This window comes from Cryptomeria japonica, chromosome 3, assembly GCF_030272615.1.
Source record: "Cryptomeria japonica chromosome 3, Sugi_1.0, whole genome shotgun sequence".
In the NCBI taxonomy this organism is placed as follows: domain Eukaryota; kingdom Viridiplantae; phylum Streptophyta; class Pinopsida; order Cupressales; family Cupressaceae; genus Cryptomeria; species Cryptomeria japonica.
The window spans coordinates 489,185,411-489,195,526 of NC_081407.1; positions in this window are offsets into that span (position 1 = coordinate 489,185,411).

Below are 10,116 nucleotides of genomic sequence, written 5' to 3' on the forward strand. Positions count from 1 at the left end.
CTTCAAGTTATATGTTTATATGTTTACCGGTTTATATGTGTATGGTATAAAAAGATAAAATCAAGTGTTACCGGCAAAACACTAATTCACCCCCCCCCCTCTTAGTGTTCTTGGATTCCAACAATTGGTATCAGATCCTAGTACCTTGGAAGAAGTTTAACAGCTTAAGGAAGATCCTGAAACTAGAATCTTTGAATTTGGCACACTCCCAAAATAATGAAAAAGCTTGAAAGACAAATAACTACTCTGGGAGATGATCTAACTATTGCAAGTGAGTATAAAGAAAAATTCAGTATTAGTGTTGCACAGTTGGATGACTTATTGAAAAGAAAAACATAGATTGATGATTCTAGAGGACTTGGATTTGTACAAGGTGAAAGCTCCGGTACTGCGAATGAAGATCAGACAACTGGTATGCAAAACTCATCGGAACAGAGGAAACTGGTAAGGCAATATAATTCTTATAAATTCAATACTAGATGTTTTGTTTGCAATAAATTTGGGCAGATGGCTAAACAATGTAGAAATAAAGAAAATCAAAACTACAATTCTATTCCCGATCAATGCACAAATTGCAAGAAATATGGTCATAGATCAGAAGATTATAGAATGAATGTTAAATGTCATACATGTGGAAATTTTGGACACTTTGCTAATCATTGTAGGTCAAGGAATGACACCGGATTTGTCAAAGCAATTCAGAAAAAAAAATGTTACATGTTATGCATGCAACAAAATAGGTCATATTGCTAAATATTGCACAAGCAAGACTCAATCGGTTAGCAATTATAAAGATAATGAGAAAGGAAAGAAGAAGGTAGATGAAATACAACAAGATCACACCAAGAGATGGGTTAAAAAATCTGAAGAACCAAGTGGAGATGGATCTACACCAGTAACTCCACCGGTAGAATAGGGTATTCCTCCACCGGCAGAAAATTCCATCGGTAACTGAGGCATAAGCCTTAGGGTTTGGCAAATTCATTGCAAAATCATGCATATTACCCTAGAGGAGATCTGGAAGAGATCTAGAGAGTTGTGTTCATCATTGATGAAGGTTCACCCAACACAAGACTGTGAAACTAGCATCCGCAGGGTTGTTCGCGAAGCATTTATTACAGAGAAAGATTAGGGTTTTATTCACTGATAAAAAGGGGTAAGTGAATTGATCTTCACTCATCAAGCATTCAAGCATTTAGAGCGAAGAAAAGGTAAATTTTCAAGTGAATTAAGAGCAAGCAGAGGCATTCTGAAAGGATTTCGAGCAGTTATCTGAGAAACACTCAATCTTCCACCGGCGTTCACTTTCAGGTATTCTTTGAAATGGCATCTGGATCTTTAGATCCTACTTTCATTGCAAATCCCACCATTGTCGAATTCAAGGATAGGTTAAGGCTCGTATTCAAGGAGGTTCCCGAAATTGCTAAGAAAGAAGACTCTGTGGGAGCATTTTCTAGGGTTCTTGATGGCATGATGTATGTTGAAGACGTGAGGGCATACATTCACTACACCCTGGAGGATCTAGGCATAGAGGACATCAAAAGAATGTATCAATCCATGATACTGGGAGACTTTGGAACCATCAAACCAGAATACAAAGCAATTGAGGATTTAGGGTTAACTGGTATTCTATACATACTAGAATTAAAGGATGAAGTCATCAGATACATTCTGAGAAGGTTTCACAATGATTTTATCTGGCTAGATAGGCCTTACATGATCACTAAGGAGGCTATTCAAGTAGTCACTGACTTACCCAAAGTTGGACAAGAACCTAGCAAGAAAATTTCCAACACTAAGGTCGAGAAACTCACTAGTACAACTCCTGATAGCAGATCAATGAGGATCAGCACAATCACCGACACTGATGTGAAATTTGCAAGCATGATAATAGGTTATAAGGTAACTCAATCTAACCGATTGAATTTTGTTGCTAGTTCATGCATTCATGTTGCATATCAGATGCTAAGGAACAATTCAAAGTATGATTTATGTGAATGGATGAGGAGTGAATTGATGTTGAACCTTGGGAAGATCAAGGGAGTTAAGAAAAGAACTTTTAGATATGGTAATCTCATTGTATGTCTAATTCTTTACTTCCTGAATGAGCTACCTGGTCTTGGAAAGAAGCGTTGGGCTCATGACATACTAGTAGGTATGCAGATCAAGGAAGCAATCACCGGCCTTGGTACTGGCAAAGATGAGAAACTTTGGGGGTATTTCAAAACATTCCAAGAAAACATGAGGCAGAGGGAGATAACTTCAAAGAAAATTGTGGAGAAGTACTCCACTGATATCTGTTTTATGGTGAAAACCGATGGAACTCTTATGGATGCAGTTGAACCTAGGACAATCTAGATTACAAAGCTTCAATATGAGGTAGATGATAGCATTTTTGAACTCTATGCAAAAATGTTGCTAGATGCCCCATTGGATGACAAAACAGAGCATTTTGGCACAGCAGAAGAGAAGGCACTTGAAGTCAAAATTTGTTTTAACAGGAAGAGAAGAGAAAAGAAAATAGAAAAGATGTCTTCATATGTACAGGATACTGTAAATACTGTGGATAATACTCAACTGGCAGTAATTGACACTACACCAAGTGGCAAAGCCACCAATGCAAAAGAGGTCATAGAGGATAAGGTAAAGGAAACTTAGTCTATACCAGCAGTTAAAACTGATTCCCCGGCAAAGGTTTTGGCAATTGACACTTCTCAAGTTGAGAAGAAATCCATCTGAGTTAATGATGATGGATACTCAAAAACTATTGAAGGAGGGTACTGTAGATAAGGGAATAATTGATCAATCAGTTACAGTATTGCACAGATTGACACCCGATTGTCAGATTGAAGATGGAGCAAGCCCTTCTGGCAAGCTCAATACTCTAACAGAACATATTTCTAACAATTTTCAATCTCTGAGGCAGAATGCAGACAAATAGGCTCTAGAAAGATTCGCTACAGCTAAAAGAGCAGCCTTTGACCAGATAATAGAAATAGAGAAAAAGAAAATTGAGGCCAAACTCATTCTTATTGAGAATTATTTGAAACAAGGTACAAATATCTACAGTGTGTTATAACATAGGAATTCTTACAGCTAATGTAGATAGCAGATTAAAGGAGTTACATGATAAGGTAGCTAGTATTGCTAATTATTTTGATGGATTAACCACATTGACCACATCTGTTGATGGACAAATTTTGTCCTTGGAGAACCATTTTTTTGCTTTTGAGAAGGACAGAGATAAAGTCATTAGGAGAGCAAGAAGTCCTAGAGGATTGGTGAGACCCAGATTAGATTCACTGGGTGTTCATAAGAGAGAGTGCATGGACATGATTTCTAAACCCACACCGATAGATGTCAAGGAGAAGGAAACACTTTCCCACTTACTAATTGGACTAGCATCCATCTTTGACACCTTCAAAACCGGCTGGGATACATATCTTCAATTGTTGAATAAGGCTTACCCAGAAATTTTGAAGTTGGTTAAACTCTAATGAAATTAACAGTATTCATTTATTCTTCTGTTCTGAATTCTTTCAATTTTTTCATCGATCTTTGGCATTGATGCCAAAGGGGGAGTATGTATATATGTGAAAAATATCAAAAAAATTAGACAAGATCACATGGGAAGGATATCAAGATTTCAAAAGGAGTGTATTGGTCAAGGGGAGCATATTTCAGATTGAACTGACAAGGAATCCATTTTTCACATGAGTGTTGCCATCAATGCCAAAGGGGGAGATTGTTGGCAATTGACACTCATCGGATTCATTTTGTTGTCATTGATGGAAACAAGATTAGATGGAAGTCATATACCAGCATTAGGAGGCATATACTAGCAAACACCAGCTTTGGAGCATTCAGGGCTACACCAGCACCAGCACTGGCACTGGCATCAGTACTTGAAGGAAGCCGACTTCAAGGGAGATTTATTTAGTAAATCATTTTGTAATTATTGTTGAGGCCGACATTGAATTTATTTTGTAATGCATTGTAAGCCGACATAAGGCATATTGTTTGTAATGGGTATATAGGTCAGTCTGCTAGGTCATTTTGAAGTGTGATAATGATATGACATAATGATATGACATAGGATGCGACATAGGAGAATATAGAAGAACTGTATAATGCAAAGTATATGCATGCAGATCATTTGTATGTAAGTGTTATATCATGCAATGATCTATAGATAGCTTGGAAATCATTTTTGAGGAGAAGAGATATCGGTAGTATTGTTCAAGGTTTATGAACCGGTACATAGCAAAGATAGAACCGGAACTCTATTTGGCATAGCAGATGCATTTTTGAGTTCAACTTTATTGTTTTACTTCAGCAGAAACTTGTAGTCAGTGAGACTCTTTAGTGATGAGCAGTATGCTCTAGGCAATGTGCCTTCCTACATGTCCAGGCCCCCATTATATGTAATATCCTTTCATATGGCCAGTATAATTATTACCACTCACACACCTCTTACACATGCTACAAAAACCAATAATATATGCTAGTCATAGTCCATCTAGTGGTCCCATATTCAATCTTTTGTAGTTGGAATAAGACTAATGATGCATAGGAGAGAGTGCCAACTATGTAATCTCAAGATTCCATACAATTGGAATGCCTTTTTCCACATGGTAATTATTTATAATATTATAAATATTAAATAATTATTCTTAGACCTAAGACTTGCAAGGTGACCGCTCCTAGTATTATATTCTTAACAATCATGATGCATAGAAAAATCCATGGGAATGATCATGAAATGACTAATAGAAGGGGACAAATAAGAATAAAGATAAAATCAGGTCTTGGGGTAATAGTAAATTAATATTCGAAAGAACATGACAATTAATTAAAGGCTTCCCAATAATCATGACATAAATCAAGCCACTATTTATCTCTATTCTTCAAGGGATGAGAAAATGCACACATCAAAGTTTTAACATCATATATAGAAACATAATGTGAAGACATGAATGAGAAAATATAAATTTACATCTTCATTATTACTAAATGATTTTATCATGTGTTAAAATAACAAGCATCATAAACCAAATCATCATAAAAATAAGATTCATCAACATTATCATGTGAAGAAAAAGAACAATCATTATACACGTCATTTGATTTATTAATGTTGTGATATGTTTTCTAACATAATTAATATTGCAATATATTTTCTAGCACATTTTTTTCCCCTACCAAGATTAAAGGCCACGATACAATGTTGTGATATTTTAATCCCACTATCTAGATTATAATTCAAGGGTTACGATACAATTTCATCAAGGTTGTGATCTCTTATTTTGGCGGGCCATGATAATTCATCCTTCTCAAGATTGATTATCATCAACTGAATTTGGTCTTAATATGTCAAACTAAATCATTTTGCCTGTAATAGGATGAAATCAACTTTGAAGATTTAGCTTCTATTGTATTACTCTGATATAATATAGGAATCTTGGTTATGTCCCACCCTGTGGTACCATGATTTTCTTGAAGAGTTGTCGAAATATTTGTCAAACAACCAATATAATCTTTTACTATCATAATGTTGATATCTTCATCTAAAGTGTGAGTACAATTTATGGTCCAATATTCTTCTAACTTGTGTACTAATATTTCCCAATAAATCTTAAGGGTTGGAAAATAGTATAATCCATAGTTTATGATAAGTTTTCTCTCATTCTTGGAGAGGAAAGTCATCTTGTAATCACATTACATCAATTTTATTTAATGTGTTTGACCCAACATTCGCATAATGTCATGGATATCTCTTCAAGTTAGAGAAAGGGATGAGATTTTTGTATATTAAGATGACGATTAGAAGCATTATGCACATCAATGACCTTAAATGCGATGCTTCTTTTTTTAATAGTCTATATCCTTTCGGTCCACCTTCAAAATTATTTTCTCCTTTCATTGTTAAGGATCTAAGGGGTGGTTATCATAAAGGTCTTTGTTTGTATCTAGTAATTTCATTTATTATATTCTCCTTCTTTTAAGATTATGCAACCCTTGGAGATCCATTTGATAGACCTTGTAGGATTACTTCATTTCCATTATATTGGAGACATAGTTCCATCTTTTGAAAATCTTGATACTATATACCTAACACATATAACCATTGAATATGTAAAACCACATCCATATCGCCCATGTTTTCCATATAGAAATATTATTTTCTTTGATGTCTCCCCAAGGTAATGCTTAGTTGTTGAATTCATTGCATGCAAGGGGTAGTGAATCCATATGCCATGAATACCTTGAAATGTTCAATTTTTTTGACATTTTAACTTCATCCTTTTAATAAATCTTCATCATTATCTATTATTACTTCTACATGGTGGAAAAGTGTCCCTTCTTGGAGCATTGATGACCCAACTTCCATCATTTTTTGTAATGGAAACATAAGTTCTTTTGAAGATCTCTCACAAATTCTTCCTTCTTGTTGGATTGAATATGTAATGCTTTTGGTTGTAAATTATCCTCGTCAAAGGGTTGCTTGTGTGACCCCTTTTGATAGGTCTTGTTTTTAGGTGTCAATTCTTCCAAATTTATGGCCATTAAAATAAAATCTTGTAATGATGATGGTTTGAAAGCTCGAACTAATCTTATAATTGATTTAAGGAGTTCTTCAATAAATAAATAAATAAAGTAGTTTTGATAATATTTGGCACCATGATGAAGATTCTTTGAAATTATACTGCCAATGCAAGGAATTTTGTGAGGTTAACAACCTACAAGCCAAGAATCAGTCCTCCTATACATCGGTTGCAGCAAATACCAGATCTAAAAAGAGGGCAATTGATCTAGGACAGCAAGCTGGTAAGCGGATAAATCTGATTCCAACAAGTCAGTAAGCACCGCTTGTACCTCCGCCTACTCAAAGTAAACATATCCTTCAAAAGGGGCACCCTTTGGTCACTAATGACCAGCTGAAAGCATAGCCAACCCAAGCTCATGATGATGTTGTTGTTAAAAAGGGACAGCAAAAGGTTACTACAAGTTCTTTCAGTATTTTGGATCAGTTAAAGAAAACTCACATTAGTGCTTCAATGTGGGACTCCTTGGCTCTCCCAGGGCAAAAAGATTTGTTGCAAGATGTTTAAAGATGTGTTGTTCAAAAGGAGGGTTGAGAGTGACTCCATAGGCCCAATGGATAAGCCTTGACTAGTCTATATGTTAGGCAGTTCAAATAACCAGAAGACAACTGAGAGGGGGGGGTGAATTAGTTGTCACAGATTACCGAAACTATTAACAATTTAAAATTTAATACCAGAACCCAAAACATTAATACTAGAATAGCAATTAAAACAATTAAGTATAAACAATAATCATAGAATAAATACCATCCACATGACACCAACATTTGTACGTGGAAAACCCGGTAAAGGGAAAAACAACGGCAGGAAGCCTACCCACAGTCAGATAATACTTCTGTAGTAAGTATGTGAATTAAAATTGAGAGGCCTACACTTGCAGGAAGGCCAACAGCCTAGAGCACACTGCTCATCACAAAAGAAGCCTCACGAACTACATAGAAATCCATACTACAATCCAGAGAAGTGTTAAATTGCAAAAGATAGCATCTCTGATGCCTGAGTACAGTTCTGGTTAAGCTCAATACCGGAGGACTAAATCCTCTTACATAAACCCAATTCAATCTCCAATGATTGACCAACTCCTCTGCCTGAATGATATTACATTATTCGCACATTACATTCCTTGACCATGACCTCTAACATAACCATGATGATCTACAATAAGATCTTACATCTATATATACAAACCCTCAACCATAAACAATCAGGTCGGTCACCAGATAATAAACCAATTACATATTTACAAACCATGTTGGCCTTAGACCAAACAAATAATATCCAACATATAAGACATCAAGAAGTCCAATCCACACGTTACATTAAAGTTGGCCAATAACCTAGATCAACAGGGACCCAGTATAGGTCCACATGCTACATCAATGATCTCCATCCACCAAGTCTCAAAAATGATCACCCACAGCATCCTGAAACTCCACCAGAAGCTGCACCAACACCACTTATGCAATTCATCAAGGATCTTCATCAAAATCTCTACTGGTGAAACCCTCACCGGAACCAGAAACTAAGCTTCTAAGCAAGCAAGATAGCATCGGATCACTAGACCAAAACCAACTGACCAAATATGAGCATGGGTATCATGAACAAGCCAATTACATCACAAAACTATACTGAAGCCTACCAGATCATGCCGGATCCAAATCAACCAGAAACCACTCAACCTATTGGGACCAAAAGGGTGTCGATAAAGCATCAAAACAACTAGTGTTGGCATCAATGACAAAACATCAATACAACACATAATCAATTCCACCAAATGGCCAACAATCTCCCCCTTTGGCATTGATGGTAACACTAGATGTGAAAAACATATAAGTACCAAAAAATGCCAAACAAGTCTCCCCCAATAGAAGACAACCAACAATCTCCCACATACAACTCTTGAATGTCAATATCTCTCCCTTTACTTTTATTATTCATATTTCTCCCCCTATAACTTTTTCTTTTTCATCCTTTGTCTTTTTCACATCAATATCTCTCCCCCCTTTGACATCAATCCAAAAAATTTGACAAAAATATCAAAGCAAAAATATAAACCACTGAATCACAAAGCTAAGTACTCCCCCTAAGCAATAGCATCCCACATCAATACTGAAATGAATAGTATCTTTGATAATGCATGTCGGATGGATGCCAAACCGCATCAATCAAGTCTCTACCGAAGGGGTAGAAACTCCCAATCTATCTCTCAGGTACTCAAATGATTCTTTGGGAAAAGGTTTAGTGAAAATATTTGCAATCTGCTCTTTAGTGTTCATATAAACCAATATAACTTCATTTGCTTCCACCTTTTCCTTCAAAAAGTTATACTTGATAGATATATGCTTTGTTTTAGAACGAAATACTAGATTCTTTGATATATCAATAGCAGCAGAGTTATCACAGTGATTAACTACCGGTGCATCACAATCCACCTTTATATCCTTCAACATTTACTTCATCCATAAAACTTGTGTACAATTAGTACAAGCAGCAACATAATCAGCTTCAAAAATAGATAAAGATGTACATGACTGTTTCTTGTTGATCCATGAAACCAACTTCTTTCCAAGAAATAAATCTCCATCGGAAGTGCTTTTCTGGTCATCAACATCTCTAGCCCAATCAACATCTGTTTAAGCACATAAAGTAAAGTTATCATCCTTAGGGTACCACAAACCATATTCTGATGTACCTTGTAAGTATCTAAAAATCCTTTTCACCGCAATCTCATGATTTTCTCTATGATCACTCTGAAATCTTGAAACAATACAAACAACATTCATAATGTCAGGCCTAGTCTGAGTCAAATAAAGAAGACCTCCAATCATAGATTTGTATCTTGTAGGATTTACAAGTGCAGAAACATTTTTTCTTGTCAATTTCTCACTTGTAACCATAGGAGTACTTACCAGTTTAGAATCTCCCATACTAAATTTCTTCAATAATTCCTTAGCATATTTAGTTTGACAGATGAAAATACCTTTGTCAGTCTGAGTAATCTGTAAACCTAAGAAATAATTTATCTCACCAATCATAGACATCTCAAATTCTTTCTCCATATTCTTAGAAAATTCTATGCATAACTTATCTTCACCTCCAAAAATAGTATCATCAACAAATACTTCAATAATCAGTATATCATCATCAGTGATCTTATAATATAAATTACTGTCAACACTGCCCTTAGTAAAAAAAAGATTCAAAAGATATTTATCCAACCTTGCATACCAAGCTCTAGGTGCTTGTTTCAATCCATATAAAGATTTCCCTAACCTAAAAACCATATTTGTATCTTTTGATGCTGAAAAACCATCAGGTTGCTCAATAAAAACTTCCTCATAAAGATCCCCATTTAAAAATACATATTTAACATCCATCTAATAAACCTTGTAGTTTTTATAAGCAGCATAGGCAAGAAATAATTTTACAACTTCAATCCTAGCTACAGGTGCAAAAGTCTCTCCATAATCAATTCCTTCCTTCTGAGAATATCCTTTACAAACCAATATAG